The sequence below is a fragment of the Oncorhynchus keta genome, chromosome 4, assembly GCF_023373465.1.
Source record: "Oncorhynchus keta strain PuntledgeMale-10-30-2019 chromosome 4, Oket_V2, whole genome shotgun sequence".
NCBI lineage: Eukaryota > Metazoa > Chordata > Actinopteri > Salmoniformes > Salmonidae > Oncorhynchus > Oncorhynchus keta.
This window is the reverse complement of record NC_068424.1, coordinates 13,109,300-13,127,909: the sequence shown is the minus strand read 5'-3', so window position 1 is coordinate 13,127,909 and position 18,610 is coordinate 13,109,300. Positions and strand designations below refer to the sequence as shown.

General features: G+C 43.8%; 1 protein-coding gene across 1 annotated transcript in view; it reads right to left on the bottom strand.

The window, feature by feature from the left end:
• LOC127916474 (catenin delta-2-like) overlaps positions 1 to 18,610 on the bottom strand; it is a 660,130-nt gene that overhangs the window by 237,643 nt on the left and 403,877 nt on the right. The gene's annotated exons all lie outside the window — the stretch shown is intronic.

Sequence of the window (18,610 nt, the reverse complement as noted above, 5' to 3'; positions counted from 1 at the left end):
GACGTTTTCCAAATTGTATTACGTTATGTTTTCAATTAGATTTTTGTCTCTCATCAAGCCACACACAATACACCATAATGACAAATCAAAAATAGGTTTTACAGAAGAATTCAGACCCTTTATTCAACACTTTCTTAAGGCACCTTTGGCAGCGATTACAGCCTCAAGTCTTCTTTGGTATGACGCTACAAGCTTGGCACACCTGTATTTGGGGAGTTTCTCCCATTCTTCTCTGCAGATCCTCTCAAGCCCTGTCAGGTTGGATGGGGAGCGTCGCTGCACAGCTATTTTCAGGTCTCCAGAGATGTTCAAGTCCAGGCTCTGGCTGGGCCACACAAGGACATTCAGAGACTTGTCCCAAAGCCAATCCTGCATTGTCTTGTCTGTGTGCTTAGGGTCATTATCCTGTTGGAAGCTAAACCTTTGCCCTAGTCTGAAACCTGTTTTTGCTTTGTCATTATGAGGTATTGTGTGTCGATTGTTGAGGATGCTTTTTTATTTAATCCATTTTAGAATAAGGCTGTAACATAACATGTGGGGGAAGGGGTCTGAATACTTTCTGAATGCACTGGGATGGGAATAGTTACACAATCAGTGAGAGTACTGAATACAAAAACCGACAACTTGTGTGTTCATGTTGTTTTTCGTAGATGTTAAAGGTAAGTAAACCTAACGCTGTATATATTGTATTGTATTATAGGGTTTCAAGAGATAGTTTAACACTCTTTGGAATTGTCGGCACCATTATACACTGAGTCAATAGTCCTACTGGACAAACCCATTATAAATCTGAGATCATCTCTAGATAGGACCAGCGATGAAGGATGAGCTCACACATTCACACACGGGAACATGCACTCACACACACTCACTTAGGCACATACTGTACACTAGTTATTGGACATTTATCATGCACGGCACTTACACAAATGACTTGTCATTGGCTGGGAGAAATTGTGGCATTATCGATCATAGTCTTCTGCTATAAGAGGCTTTACACTCCCTGCTATATCGTGGATAAAGAGTTACTTGTCTAACACAACACAGAGGGTGTTCTTTAATGGAAACCTCAATGTATATATATATATATATAACCGCTCATCACTACTACTGTACACATATGGACAGTGCACACTCGCACACACAAATGCTGAGACACGCATGCACACACACACAAATACACACACGCAAGCACACACACACATGCACACACCGCCATTATGTGGAGATGATTAAGACGAAACAACTTGTCTGATTACTCAGATGCACACAAGCATGTCATCCCCTCCATCCATCTCTCCCTCTTTCCTCCCTCCTTCCATCCCATCTACCCTTTGAAGATTTTACACACACACACACACACACACACACACACACACACACACACACACACACACACACACACACACACACACACACACACACACACACACACACACACACACACACACACACACACACACACACACACACACACACACACACATACTGGCACATTGTTAGGATGATGAATAAGATCGAAACCTATGGGGCCACACACCCCACAGGGCAGAAAAAGACAGAGAGAGAGAAGAGAGAGAAGGAGAGAGAAGGAGCAAAAGAGAGGAGAGAGAGAGGATAGAGTTAGAGAGAGAGAGGGAGAGAGAGAGAGAGTGAGAGAGTTAGAGAGAGAAAGAGAGAGAGAGTTATAGAGGGAGAGAGAGAGAGAGAGAGAGAGAGAGAGAGAGAGAGAGAGAGAGAGAGAGAGAGAGAGAAACCCCCCAAAAGACAAAAATAATGATTTTCCAGAGAACATCCAGATCTCAGGGAATTAGACCAAAGTTCTCAATTGGTACAAAATATAAAGAGTACTGCACACATTACAATTACTTAGGTGTAAAAATAAGCTGAACTGGACACCTTAATGAGGCAGTGAATGAATTGAGAGAGAAAGCACACATTGCATTCTACGCCATTAAAAAACAAATTCAAATTGAAACAGCGATTAAAATTTGGCTAAAACTAATTGAATGTGTCATTGAACTAATTGCACTTTATTTCAGCGAGGTGTGGAGTCCACTGGCAAAACAAGGTTTCACCAAATGGGACAAACACCCCATTAAAACCCTGTATGCAGAGTTCTGTAAGATTCTCCTACATGTCCAGAGGAAAACTACAAACAATGAATTCAGGGCAAAATTAGTCCAATATACATTGCTAATAAAAACTTTAAAAAAGAGCAATTCAGTTTGGAAACATCTAAAATACAGTGACCCTCTCATATCATTACCAAGCCCTGCAATGCCAAGAGCTGAGCAAAGAAAAGAGTCCCCTCATCCAGCTGGTCCTGGGGCTGACTTCACAAACCTGTTCTACTAACGCACAGAAGCCTCAGGTCCCATACATCCAATCAATCAGAATAAATCAAATTACAACACAGTCAAAACAAAACTACATTGCTTATTGGGAAACACAAGCACAAAGCAAAATGCAGTGCTATTTGGCCCTAAATCGACAGTACAACGTGGTTAAATATTTAATCATGGTTACTGATCAAAACCTTAGAAAAACCTTGACAAAGTACAGGCTCAGTGAGCACAGCCTTGCCATTGAGAAGGGTAGACACAGGAAAACCTGGCTCCCTGTAGAGGAAAGGCTGTGCAACCACTGCACAACAGCAGAACCTGAGACGGAGCTGCATTTCCTGACAAAATGTCAAAAATATAAATCAAATAGAGTGTCATTTCCCCAAATTTGAATCCCTTATTCAAGGTTTCAACGACCTCTCGATGAGAGTAGGCCACCCGTCCTGTTGGGGGAGGAAGCAGAGAGCTGTGGGTTGGCAGCGCACTACATTGAAGACCTCTCTGATGAGAATAGGCTACCCGTCCTGTTGGGGGAGGAAGCAGAGAGCTGTGTGTTGACAGCACACTACATTGCTGCCTGCTATAAGTTGAGGGACAGTGTCTGACAGACCAATCAACCTGCACACGTACTCTACTGTATGCTTATTGTTATTGTTCAATGTATGGTTATTTTGACCCTTGTTATTGTTGTTACTGTTGTCCCGTTGACAATTTTTATTCTTATTATTTTAATGTTATAAATATCCAAGGTAAGCTTTGGCAATATGTACATTGTTACGTCATGCCAATAAAGTAAATTGAATTGAATTGAATGAGAGAGAGTTATAGACTGCAAGAGAGAGTTATAGAGAGAGAAGGAGAGAGAGAGTTCTATAGAGACAGACAGTTATAGAGAGTGAGAGAGAGATAACTACCGTGGAATATGCGTCAACAGTAACCTTGGGAAAATCCTCTGCATTATCATTAACAGCAGACTCGTACATTTCCTCAATGAAAACAATGTACTGAGCAAATGTCAAATTGGCTTTTTACCAAATTACCGTACAACAGACCATGTATTCACCCTGCACACCCTAATTGACAACCAAACAAACCAAAATAAAGGCAAAGTCTTCTCATGCTTTGTTGATTTCAAAAAAGCCTTCGACTCAATTTGGCATGAGGGTCTGCTTTACAAACTGATGGAAAGTGGTGTTGGGGGAAAAACATACGACATTATAAAATCCATGTACACAAACAACGAGTGTGTGGTTAAAATTGAAAAAAGCACACAAAGTTCTTCCCACAGGGTTGTGGGGTGAGACAGGGATGCAGCTTAAGCCCCACCCTTTTCAACATATATATCAACAAATTGGCGCGGGCACTAGAGAAGTCTGCAGCACCCGGCCTCTCCCTACTAGAATCCGAAGTCAAATGTCTACTGTTTGAAGATGATCTGGTGCTTCTGTCACCAACCAAGGAGGGCCTACAGCAGCACCTAGATCTTATGCACAGATTCAGTCAGACCTGGGCGATGACAGTTAATCTCAGTAAGACCAAAATAATGGTGTTCCAAAAAAGGTCCAGTCACCAGGACCACAAATACAAATTCCATCTAGACACTGTTGCCCTAGAGCACACAAAAAACTATACATACCTTGGCCTAAAAATCAGCGCCACAGGTAATTTCCACAAAGCTGTGAACGATCTGAGAGACAAGGCAAGAAGGGCATTCTATGCCATCAAAAGGAACATACATTTCAAACATACCAATTAGGATTTGGCTAAAAAATACTTGAATCAGTCATAGAGCCCATTGCCCTTTATGGTTGTGAGGTCTGGGGTCCGCTCACCAACCAAGACTTCACAAAATGGGACAAACACCCAATTGAGACTCTGCACGGAGAATTCTGCAAAAATATCCTCCGTGTACAACGTAGAACACCAAATAATGCATGCAGAGCAGAATTAGGCCGATACCCACTAATTATCAAAATCCAGAAAAGAGACGTTTAAATTCTATAACCACCTAAAAGGAAGCGATTCCCAAACCTTCCATAACAAAGCCATCACCTACAGAGAGATGAACCTGGAGAAGAGTCCCCTAAGCAAGCTGGTCCTGGGGCTCTGTTCACAGCAGCACAATTAGACCCAACCAAATCATGAGAAAACAAAAAGATAATTACTTCACACATTGGAAAGAATTAACAAAAAAACAGAGCAAACTAGAATGCGATTTGGCCCTAAACAGAGAGTACACAGCGGCAGAATACCTGATCAATGTGACTGACCCAAAATTAAGGAAAGCTTTGACTATGTACAGACTCAGTGAGCATAGTCTCTGCCGTAGGCAGAAATGGCTCTCAAGAGGTGGAAAAATGAGGTGGAAACTGAGCTGCACTTCCTAACCTCCTGTCCAATGTATGACCATATTAGAGAGACATATTTCCCTCAGATTACACAGATCCACAAAGAATTTGAAAACAAATCCAATTTTGATAAACTCCCATATCTACTGGATGAAATTCCACAGTGTGCCATCACAGCAGCAAGATTTGTAACCTGTTGCCACGAGAAAAGGGTAACCAGTGAAGAACAAACACCATTGTAAATACAGTGCCTTGCGAAAGTATTTGGCCCCTTTGAACTTTGCGACCTTTTGCCACATTTCAGGCTTCAAACATAAAGATATAAAACTGTATTTTTTTGTGAAGAATCAACAACAAGTGGGACACAATCATGAAGTGGAACGACATTTATTGGATATTTCAAACTTTTTTAACAAATCATAAACTGAAAAATTGGTCGTGCAAAATTATTCAGCCCCCTTAAGTTAATACTTTGTAGCGCCACCTTTTGCTGCGATTACAGCTGTAAGTCGCTTGGGGTATGTCTCTATCAGTTTTGCACATCGAGAGACTGACATTTTTTCCCATTCCTCCTTGCAAAACAGCTCGAGCTCAGTGAGGTTGGATGGAGAGCATTTGTGAACAGCAATTTACTTGGCTATTCTAACACCTGGAAATGTTTATTTTTGAACCATCCCATTGTAGATTTTGCTTTATGTTTTGGATCATCTCCGTCCCAGTCTCAGGTCTTTTGCAGACTCCATCAGGTTTTCTTCCAGAATGGTCCTGTATTTGGCTCCATCCATCTTCCCATCAATTTTAACCATCTTCCCTGTCCCTGCTGAAGAAAAGCAGGCCCAAACCATGATGCTGCCACGACCATGTTTCACAGTGGGGATGGTGTGTTCAGGGTGATGGGCTGTGTTGCTTTTACGCCAAACATAACGTTTTGCATTGTTGCCAAAAAGTTCAATTTTGGTTTCATCTGACCAGAGCACCTAAGTATTGGTTAGGCAGGTAAGATAGGAGAGGGGGCTTTGAGATTTACTTTCTTTGCTTTGGTTCCGTCCAGCCCCCTTTCCCCATATTACCATGTGATAGAATAAATTCCTAGTGAACGGTAAATTCTCTGCCTTGTCATCCTTACTCGCACCTACAGTCCATACCTCTTTACCTCCACCTACAGTCCCATACCTCTTTACCTCCACATACAGTCCATACCTCTTTACCTCCACCTACAGTCCCATACCTCTTTACCTCCACCTACAGTCCATACCTCTTTACCTCCACCTACAGTCCCATACCTCTTTACCTCCACCTACAGTCCATACCTCTTTACCTCCACCTACAGTCTAATACCTCTGTTGTCATCCTTACTCGCACCTACAGTCCATACCTCTTTACCTCCACCTACAGTCCCATACCTCTTTACCTCCACCTACAGTCCATACCTCTTTACCTCCACCTACAGTCCATACCTCTTTACCTCCACCTACAGTCCATACCTCTTTACCTCCACCTACAGTCCATACCTCTTTACCTCCACCTACAGTCCATACCTCTTTACCTCCACCTACAGTCCCATACCTCTGTTGTCATCCTTACTCGCACCTACAGTCCATACCTCTTTACCTCCACCTACAGTCCCATACCTCTGTTGTCATCCTTACTCGCACCTACAGTCCATACCTCTTTGCCTCCACCTACAGTCCCATACCTCTGTTGTCATCCTTACTCGCACCTACAGTCCATACCTCTTTACCTCCACCTACAGTCCATACCTCTTTACCTCCACCTACAGTCCCATACCTCTGTTGTCATCCTTACTCGCACCTACAGTCCATACCTCTTTACCTCCACCTACAGTCCATACCTCTTTACCTCCACCTACAGTCCCATACCTCTGTTGTCATCCTTACTCGCACCTACAGTCCCATACCTCTGTTGTCATCCTTACTCGCACCTACAGTCCATACCTCTTTACCTCCACCTACAGTCCATACCTCTTTACCTCCACCTACAGTCCATACCTCTTTACCTCCACCTACAGTCCATACCTCTTTACCTCCACCTACAGTCCATACCTCTTTACCTCCACCTACAGTCCCATACCTCTGTTGTCATCCTTACTCGCACCTACAGTCCATACCTCTTTACCTCCACCTACAGTCTAATACCTCTTTACCTCCACCTACAGTCCCATACCTCTGTTGTCATCCTTACTCGCACCAGTCCATACCTCTTTACCTCCACCTACAGTCTAATACCTCTGTTGTCATCCTTACTCACACCTACAGTCCCATACCTCTGTTGTCATCCTTACTCACACCTACAGTCCATACCTCTGTTGTCATCCTTACTCACACCTACAGTCCATACCTCTTTACCTCCACCTACAGTCCATACCTCTTTACCTCCACCTACAGTCCCATACCTCTGTTGTCATCCTTACTCGCACCTACAGTCCATACCTCTTTACCTCCACCTACAGTCCCATACCTCTGTTGTCATCCTTACTCACACCTACAGTCCCATACCTCTTTGCCTCCACCTACAGTCCATACCTCTTTACCTCCACCTACAGTCCCATACCTCTTTACCTCCACCTACAGTCCCATACCTCTGTTGTCATCCTTACTCGCACCTACAGTCCATACCTCTTTACCTCCACCTACAGTCTAATACCTCTTTACCTCCACCTACAGTCCCATACCTCTGTTGTCATCCTTACTCGCACCTACAGTCCATACCTCTTTACCTCCACCTACAGTCTAATACCTCTTTACCTCCACCTACAGTCCCATACCTCTGTTGTCATCCTTACTCGCACCTACAGTCCATACCTCTTTACCTCCACCTACAGTCCCATACCTCTGTTGTCATCCTTACTCGCACCTACAGTCCCATACCTGTTTACCTCCACCTACAGTCCATACCTCTTTACCTCCACCACTCACTGACATTAGACAAGTCAATATACCAGATATACATCTGCCGTTTCCGTTAAAGACAAGTAAATATACCAGATATACATCTGCCGTTTCCGTTAGAGACAATTAAATATATCAGATATACATCTGCCGTTTCCGTTAGAGACAATTAAATATACCAGATATACATCTGCCGTTTCCGTTAGAGACAATTAAATATACCAGATATACATCTCACTGACATTAGACAGGTAAATATACCAGATATACAACTCACTGACATTAACGTCTAGTGCCCTTTCAGATTCAAGACTGGCTAATAAACACAATATACAACTCACTGAAATTAACGTCTTGATACAAGACTGGGCTCAGCTTAAAATGAGAGCCTCATAACAGATACAGAGAAAAATGTCCTTATTAATTTATGGAGCACATAGAGGAAGATATAAAAAAATAACTCTTAATGTACGGAGCACATAGAGGAAGATATCAAACAATAACTATAAATGTATGGAGCGCATAGAGGAAGATATCAAACAATAACTACAAATGTACGGAGCACATAGAGGAAGATATCAAACAATAACTATTAATGTACGGAGCACATAGAGGAAGATATCAAACAATAACTATAAATGTACGGAGCACATAGAGGAAGATATCAAACAATAACTATAAATGTATGGAGCGCATACAGGAAGATATCAAACAATAACTATAAATGTATGGAGCGCATAGAGGAAGATATCAAACAATAACTATAAATGTATGGAGCACATATAGGAAGATATCAAACAATAACTCTTAATGTATGGAGTACATACAGGAAGATATCAAACAATAACTATAAATGTATGGAGCGCATACAGGAAGATATCAAACAATAACTATAAATGTATGGAGCGCATAGAGGAAGATATCAAACAATAACTATAAATGTATGGAGCGCATACAGGAAGATGTCAAACAATAACTATAAATGTATGGAGCGCATACAGGAAGATATCAAACAATAACTATAAATGTATGGAGCGCATACAGGAAGATATCAAACAATAACTATAAATGTATGGAGCGCATAGAGGAAGATATCAAACAATAACTATAAATGTATGGAGCGCATACGGTAAGATATCAAACAATAACTATAAATGTATGGAGCGCATACAGGAAGATATAACACAATAACTATAAATGTATGGAGCGCATAGAGGAAGATATCAAACAATAACAATAAATGTATGGAGCGCATACAGGAAGATATCAAACAATAACTATAAATGTATGGAGCGCATAGAGGAAGATATCAAACAATAACTATAAATCTATGGAGCGCATACAGGAAGATATCAAACAATAACTATAAATGTATGGAGCGCATACAGGAAGATATCAAACAATAACTATAATTGTACGGAGCACATAGAGGAAGATATCAAACAATAACTCTTAATGTATGGAGCGCCTAGAGGAAGACGAGATATCAAACAATAACTATAAATGTATGAAGCACATAGAGGAAGATATCAAACAATAACTATAAATGCATGGAGCGCATAGAGGAAGACGAGATATCAAACAATAACTATAAATGTATGAAGCACATAGAGGAAGACGAGATATCAAACAATAACTCTTAATGTATGGAGCGCCTAGAGGAAGACGAGATATCAAACAATAACTATAAATGTATGAAGCACATAGAGGAAGACGAGATATCAAACAATAACTATAAATGTATGAAGCGCATAGAGGAAGACGAGATATCAAACAATAACTCTTAATGTATGGAGCGCCTAGAGGAAGACGAGATATCAAACAATAACTATAAATGTATGGAGCGCATAGAGGAAGACGAGATATCAAACAATAACTCTTAATGTATGGAGCGCCTAGAGGAAGACGAGATATCAAACAATAACTATAAATGTATGGAGCGCCTAGAGGAAGACGAGATATCAAACAATAACTATAAATGTATGGAGCGCCTAGAGGAAGACGAGATATCAAACAATAACTATAAATGTATGGAGCGCCTAGAGGAAGACGAGATATCAAACAATAACTCTTAATGTATGGAGCGCCTAGAGGAAGACGAGATATCAAACAATAACTATAAATGTATGGAGCGCCTAGAGGAAGACGAGATATCAAACAATAACTCTTAATGTATGGAGCGCCTAGAGGAAGACGAGATATCAAACAATAACTATAAATGTATGGAGCGCCTGAGGAAGACGAGATATCAAACAATAACTCTTAATGTATGGAGCGCCTAGAGGAAGACGAGATATCAAACAATAACTATAAATGTATGGAGCGCCTGTATAACTATAAATGTATGGAGGAGCGCCTAGAGGTTTGAAGACGAGGAAGACGAGATATCAAACAATAACTCTTAATGTATGGAGCGCCTAGAGGAAGACGAGATATCAAACAATAACTATAAATGTATGAAGCACATAGAGGAAGACGAGATATCAAACAATAACTCTTAATGTATGAAGCGCATAGAGGACTGCTTTCAGCGTTAGGAAACCAATATGTCATTTTGCAATTTGGGTGAACTATCCCTGTCATACAAGATATTCAACTCCCTGACCTTACCTTCTGCTGCCTAGGCAATATAGAACTTTACTTAAACATGAGAGCTGCACATTTTCCTTTAATCCAAGAGAAGACAGTAAGAGAGGAGAGAAGTGGAGATTCTGTTAAACTGACATATTTAAATAATCCCCTTTAATACGATGGCCATGTCACAAGAGGATGTGGATTTGTTAAGTGTGTGAGAGAGAGTGTGTATGTGTGTGTGTAGCCGAGTCATATATTAACACTGAGTACCCTATACCGCATCAAGTTATAGATTAGGTGTTGGGTGTGTGTGTGTGTGTGTGTGTGTGTGTGTGTGTGTGTGTGTGTGTGTGTGTGTGTGTGTGTGTGTGTGTGTGTGTGTGTGTGTGTGTGTGTGTGTGTGTGTGTGTGTGTGTGTGTGTGTGTGTGTGTGTGTGTGTGTGTGTGATGAACTTCACAGGGTGGTGGAAGTGATGAACTTCACAGGGTGGTGGAAGTGATGAACTTCACAGGGTGGTGGAAGTGATGAACTTCACAGGGTGGTGGAAGTGATGAACTTCACAGGGTGGTGGAAGTGATGAACTTCACAGGGTGGTGGAAGTGATGAACTTCACAGGGTGGTGGAAGTGATGAACTTCACAGGGTGGTGGAAGTGATGAGCTTGATGCACCTTTCAAATAAATATTGAGGGTCTTTTTCTGTTGACATGATGATGGATGCTTGACTGCTGTTTGACCAAAAAACATAATCTCGCTAGTCCATAGTTATCTCATCATGTAGGCTATACGTGCTCATTAACCAACAGCGCGCTGTTTTCTAGAGCGCATGTGCCAATAAGAGCTGTATAATGCCCCCCCCGAAATTAGTCCACACACAGCCTTTCATCTGCAACAAATCAGTTTGCAAATGTGCATATTGTTATTTTAGAATATTCACATGAACATCTGCCGCTATTTGGATGGAGAGAGAGAGAAAAGAGAGAGAGAGAGAGAGAGAGAGAGAGAGAATGGAGACAGGAGAGAGAGAGAGAGAGAGAGAGAGAGAGAGAGAGAGAGAGAGAGAGAGAGAGAGAGAGAGAGAGAGAGAGAGAGAGAGAGAGAAGTTGAGACAGGAGAGAGACACCTTTCAAGAGAGAGAGAGAGAGATATGTCCTTGTCTTCTGTTGAGACAGGAGAGAACTTTTCTCAATTTGTGCAGAGAGATCAATCCCTTTCTTCTCCCCTCCCCTTGAGACCATCAAACAATGAAAGCAACAGATATGTCCTTGTCTTCTGTTCTGTTTCAGTGTGATTATTTGTCTTTTTTTCTCAATTTGTGCCATATCCTCTCCCTTTCTTCTCCCTCCCCTCTCACTCCCATCTCCTCTCTCCCCCTCTCTCCCATCTCCCTCCCCTCTCATCCTCTCATCTCCCATCCCCTCCCCTCTCCTCTCTCCCCCTCTCACTCCCATCTCCCTCCCCTCTCTCTCCCTCTCTCTCCCCTCTCCTCCCCCCTCTCCCTCCTCTCCCCTCTCTCCCTCCCCTCTCTCCCTCCTCTCCCCCATCTCACTCCCATCCTCCCTCCCCTCTCTCCCCATATCCTCTCTCCCCTCTCCCATCTCCCTCCCTCCTATCTCCCTCCCCTCTCCTATCCTCTCTCCCCATCTCCCAGGACCTCTCCTCTCACTCTCCTCCCCTCTCCTATCCCATCTCCCTCCCCTCTCCTATCTCTATCCCATCTCTCTCTCCTCTCCCCTCTCACTCCCATCTCCCTCCCCTCTCCTATCTCTCTCCTCTCCTTCCCCCCTCTCTCTCCCCTCCCCTCCCCTCTCCTCTCCTCCCCCCCCCTCTCCCTCTCATCTCCCTCCCCTCCCATTTCCCTCCCTCTCCCTCTCCTCTCCATCCCATCTCCCTCCCTCTCCCTCATCTCCCTCCCCTCTCCCTCTCATCTCCCTCCCCCTCCCTCCTCATCTCCCTCCCCTCTCTCCCCTCTCCCTCTCCCTCTCCTCCTCCTCTCTCTCTCTCATCTCCTCCCCTCTCCCGCCTCTCTCCTCCCCTCTCCCTCTCCTCTCCCTCCCCTCTCCCTCTCCCATCTCCCTCCTCTCTCCCTCTCATCTCCCTCCCCTCTCCCACCTCTCCCACCTCTCTCCCTCCTCTTTCAACAGATGATTTCAAAAACAAAACACTCCACAGTGAATCATGCTGCAGTCAAGAGTCTCACTAATCACTTCTGTTCAACTGTCAAGTTACAGAAAGCAACGATGGTGACAAAGTCATCTGTGTCAAACTGCTCAACTTATCGTCAGCAATCAGCATTATCAGCGAATTTACAACAATCATCACAAGTGAAACACTTCATCGTTTCAGAATCACATTTTCACCACGAGTAAAATCATATTTGCCATGTTTATATGACCATGTGGTGAACTTGCAACCCCCCCCCCCCCAGATTCTGTCCTCTGTCCAGGCCTCACGGTAAACCACATCATCATCGTCATAAGAGAAGATAGCTAGAAGAATGGCTCCTTATCGCCAAGGTCACACATACACACGTGTACAGACGCATACAGACGCTCACACATGGAAGGGACAGACACACACAGATAGCGACCACTCAGACAGGGAGAAATAACCACAACGGGCGATTTACTTAGAACACGCAGCGAAGATGGGCAAGGAACAGACACACACTCACACACAGCTCCTCAGGGCCAAGGTTCTAGCGATGCATCATTACCCTCCGCTGGAGGTGATTCCAAATCCCAGCATGCACTTCTCATGTGGAGAGGAAATTACCCCTGGGCCAACAGTGTGTCCTCTCTCTATCTCTCCCTCCTTCATCTCCTCCTCTCTCTCTCTCTCTCTCTCTCTCTCTCTCTCTCCCTCCTTCATCTCCTCCTCTCTCTCTCTCTATATATATCTCCCTCCTTCATCTCCTCCTCTCTCTCTCTCTCTCTCTCTCCCTCCTTCATCTCCTCCTCTCTCTCTCTCTCTATATATCTCCCTCCTTCATCTCCTCCTCTCTCTCTCTCTCTCTCTCCCTCCTTCATCTCCTCCTCTCTCTCTCTCTCTATATATCTCCCTCCTTCATCTCCTCCTCTCTCTCTCTCTCTCTCTCTCCTCCTTCATCTCCTCCTCTCTCTCTCTCTCTATATATCTCCCTATCTCCTCCTCCTTCTCTCTCTCTCTCTCTCCCTCCTTCATCTCCTCCTCTCTCTCGTTCTCTCACCTTCATTTTTTCTTCTCTCTCTCCTCCATCTCTTCTCTCTCTTTCTCTCTGTTTCTCTCTCTCTTTCTCGCTCTCTCTCTCTCTCTTTCTCGCTCTCTGTCACTCTCTCTTTCTCTCTCTCGCTCTCTCTCTCGCTCTCTCTCTGTTTCTCTCTCTCTCTCTCTCTCTCTCACTCATTCATCTCCTCCTCTATCTCTCTCTTTCTCTCTACTCTCCTCTCACCTTCATCTCCATCTATCTCTCTCCTTCATCATCATCATTCGTCTCCTCCATCTCCTCCTCCTCACTATTTTTATTCTCCTCTCTCTCTTTCTCTTTGACCTCTCTATCTCCTGTCTAATTTTCTTCTCTCTCTTATCGGTCTCCCTTCTTCTCCTTCTCTACCCTTTATCTCCCTGTGGTCTCTCTCTCCTTCTTTCTTTGAGGCAGAAGGACAGAATAACAACAGAAGACAAAGGATGTGTCTAACTCTTTATGAAATAAGCTCCCTGGTGTCCCAAGTCTCTGCCTTACAATAGCCTCAGGTTTATTTTATATCACACTGTCATATCCAGGCTACAGTCTAACGTCTCTCTCCTCATCCATTCACTACAACAGAACAGTTACACTCTGAAGAGCCTCAATTTGTTGGGCATGGACTCTACAAGATGCTAAAAGCGTTCCACAGGGATGCTGGCCCATGTTGACTCTACAAGATGCTAAAAGCGTTCCACAGGGATGCTAGCCCATGTTGACTCTACAAGATGCTAAAAGTGTTCCACAGGGATGCTGGCCCATGTTGACTCTACAAGATGCTAAAAGTGTTCCACAGGGATGCTGGCCCACGTTGACTCTACAAGATGCTAAAAGTGTTCCACAGGGATGCTGGCCCATGTTGACTCTACAAGATGCTAAAAGTGTTCCACAGGGATGCTGGCCCATGTTGACTCTACAAGATGCTAAAAGTGTTCCACAGGGATGCTGGCCCATGTTGACTCTACAAGATGCTAAAAGTGTTCCACAGGGATGCTGGCCCATGTTGACTCTACAAGATGCTAAAAGTGTTCCACAGGGATGCTGGCCCACGTTGACTCTACAAGATGCTAAAAGTGTTCCACAGGGATGCTGGCCCATGTTGACTCTACAAGGTGCTAAAAGTGTTCCACAGGGATGCTGGCCCACGTTGACTCTACAAGATGCTAAAAGCGTTCCACAGGGATGTTTGCTGAATGTTCTTTGGGTGGGGGACCATTCTTGATACACAGTGTGAAAAACCCAGCAGCATTGCAGTTCTTGACACAGACTGGTGCACCTGGCACCTACTACCAGACTTCGTTCAAAGGCACTTAAGTATTCTGTCTTGCCCATTCACCCTCTGAATGGCACACATACACAATACATGTCTCAATTGTCTCAAGCCTTAAAAACCCTACCCTGTCTCCTCCCCTTCATCTAAACTGATCCAATTGGATTTAACAGGTGACATCAATAAGGGATCATAGCTTTCACCTGGATTCACCTGGAGAGTTTAAGTAATGGAAAGAGCAGATGTTTTGTTTACTCAGTGTAGAGCAACGCTGAAGAAAGAGTCATCTCCTAGGTATAAGGAGTGTAAAATGTCTTTTGATATCTCATATAGGATGTGAATGTAAATGGCCCTTCGCTTCCATTTGTTTTGGACATCACAGGAGCAACCTTGAAGGATTTTTATTAGAGTCAGAAAAGGATGTTCATATGATAGGTAAGATATACAAAAACCTTTGTAGAGAGCCTATCCACCTGACAATCTCTTAGAAACTAAATATAAACTATTGGAACCAAGACTTGACTTAAAAAGAACTGATCTTGGCACAAGATGGAAGGAAAGCTGGAACATAAGTAATGAAATTACAGTTACCATAAATGCTTAATCCAATATAAACTAATGTATAGAATTTATTACACGAGATGATATTCAGAATTTCAACAGCACAATAGCAGAGTCATGATTCCCGGGACCACCCATACGTAGAATGTATGCACACGTGACTGTAAGTCGCTTTGGATAAAAGCGTCTGCTAAATGGCATATATTATTATATTATTATTATTATTATTATTATGTATTAAGTATAAAATGAACAATGACTCAATAATCCATATGCATTCTGGGAATGCTATGAAGTCCAAAAGTTATGGGCGGAGCTAGAAAGTTGGCTGTCAGAAGTATTACAATGTAAACATACTTTTAATCCGTCTGTCTGCATATTTCAAGACATGGAATATGAGGGTGTAGTGAGATATATAATTATTTGTTTACCCAATGGGCAGGACGATTCTCTTCTCATCACTCGTCTTGAAAAAAAGCACACTAAAAACATGGAAATCAATCAATCTGACATCATTAACAAAGGAAAAATCAATTGATGTATAATTGAAATAGCATGGGCGACTGATAAAACAAACTAATGGGTCAAAATGCTCAATTTAAACTTGTTGACAAGTCAGAACAAATTCTTATTTTACAATGACGGACGATCCACGGCTAAACAATAACCCGAATCACACTATGGGACTCCCGATCATGGCTGGTTGTGATACAGCCCGGAAGCGAACCAGGGTCTGTAGTGACGCCCCTAGCACTGAGATGCATTATCTTAGATCGCTGCGTCACTAGGGAGCCCAATTTCAGGCCACGTGGAAAACAATAATGTAGGCAGTAGTGATGGGGGTGTGGCACTAGAGATGGTGGTGTGGCACCAGAGATGGGGGTGTGGCACTAGGGATGGGGGTGTGGCACTAGACATGGGGGTGTGGCACTAGAGATGGGAGTGTGTCACTAGGGATGGGGGTGTGGCACTAGGGATGTGTGTGTGGAGCAAGGGATGGGGGAATGACACTAGGGAAGGGGGTATGACACTAGGGACGGGGGTATGACACTAGAGATGGGGGTATGACACTAGGGATGGGGGTATGACACTAGGGATGGGGGTGTGACACTAGGGATGGGGGTGTGGCACTAGAGATGGGGGTATGACACTAGGGATGGGGGTGTGACACTAGGGATGGGGGTGTGGCACTAGGGATGGGGGTGTGGCACTAGAGATGGGGGTATGACACTAGGGATGGGGGTATGACACTAGGGATGGGGGTGTGGCACTAGAGATGGGGGTATGACACTAGGGATGGGGGTGTGACACTAGGGATGGGGGTGTGACACTAGGGATGGGGGTATGACACTAGGGATGGGGGTATGACACTAGGAATGGGGGTATGACACTAGGGATGGGGTGTGACACTAGGGATGGGGTGTGACACTAGGGATGGGGGTGTGACACTAGGGATGGGGTGTGACACTAGGGATGGGGGTATGACACTAGGGATGGGGGTATGACACTAGGGATGGGGGTATGACACTAGGGATGGGGGTATGACACTAGGGATGGGGGTGTGACACTAGGGATGGGGGTGTGACACTAGGGATGGGGGTATGACACTAGGGATGGGGGTATGACACTAGGGATGGGGGTATGACACTAGGGATGGGGGTGTGACACTAGGGATGGGGGTATGACACTAGGGATGGGGGTATGACACTAGGGATGGGGGTATGACACTAGGGATGGGGGTATGACACTAGGGATGGGGGTATGACACTAGGGATGGGGGTGTGACACTAGGGATGGGGGTATGACACTAGGGATGGGGGTGTGACACTAGGGATGGGGGTATGACACTAGGGATGGGGGTATGACACTAGGGATGGGGGTATGACACTCGGGATGGGGGTGTGAGCATGTGGGTCTGGAAATAGGAGATGCAGTTGTTGCTTGTCTGCATTTGTTAGTTGTTTGTACATAAGTGTACAGTATGTTTGTATTTGGTGTATTCTTTGTAATTTACAAAATAGTTTATTTTTAAAATAAATGTCCCTTAGCTCACAGAGCTCAAAATTGTGCCTCAATTTTCATTTAGATTTTCCCACAGTCATACATAAACCATATGACCCTGTACACGACACTCACACACACCCCCCACTGCTCTGAACAAGCCCTCTTACTGAATAATGATGACAGCTCTCCTGCAGATCTCAGTGTATCATGTGGTGTCCCATTCCCCAGACAAAACACACACAGTGACAGTGACACACTGTGCTCTCGCTGAACTGACTCATGGTAAGGTGTCAGGATCCCGCTAGCCAATCAAAATGCAGCATCACATGTGTAAATACACACACGTACGCACGCACACACACACACACACACACACACACACACACACACACACACACACACACACACACACACACACACACACACACACACACACACACACACACACACACACACACACACACACACACACACACACACACACACACAGTAAAAAGTGGGACTGAAGTGCTTTTACTGATTGGAATGGTCAGTATTCTATTCAAATTGTCTGAAATAAAACAGCAATGTTTTAGATCGATGTGATTGTTTGAATTGAATGAAAGCTTCTTAAATAACAAACTGAAAGCCCTCAATAAGCCACGACGACTTCAACTCTTCTGATAGGTTGCTGCCACTACATTGCCATCACCAAACCTCATGCACATGCAGTGATGGCAATGTAGTGGCAGCCTACCTATTAGAAGAGTTGATGGCGTGGCTTTTTTGAGGGCATATTTTTGCCCACCCGTGAGAGTGAATGTCATTCCATTTATTGCTGTCTATTGTAGTCGTTATTTAATCTCAACCTTTAACACTGCCAGCATCTGTAACGATATGATGTGCATGTGATACTAAAGAGTGATAAGGTTTCTAGGTTAAAGGGATGCTTGGGGATTTTGGCAATGGGGCCATATATCTAATTCCCAAAAGTCAGATGAACTCGTGGATACAATTTCTCGTGTCCAGTGTGAAGGATGTTAGAGGTGTCACGCCTTGGTCTTAGAATTTTGTGTTTTCTTTAATTATTTGTTCAGGCCAGGGTGTGACATGGGTTTATTGTATTTTCGTATTGGGGTTTGTAGTATTTGGGATTGCGGCTGAGTAGGGATGTTGTATAGGCTTGGCTGCCTGAGGCGATTCTCAATCAGAGTCAGGTGATTCTCGTTGTCTCTGATTGGGAACCGTATTTAGGTAGCCTGGGTTTCACTGTGTATTTCGTGGGTGATTGTTCCTGTCTCTGTGTCGTTTCACCAGATTGTAACTAGGCTGTAACTAGGTTTCACGTTCCGTTTTGTTATTTTGCATTTTGTATAGTTATTTCATGTATCGCTCTTC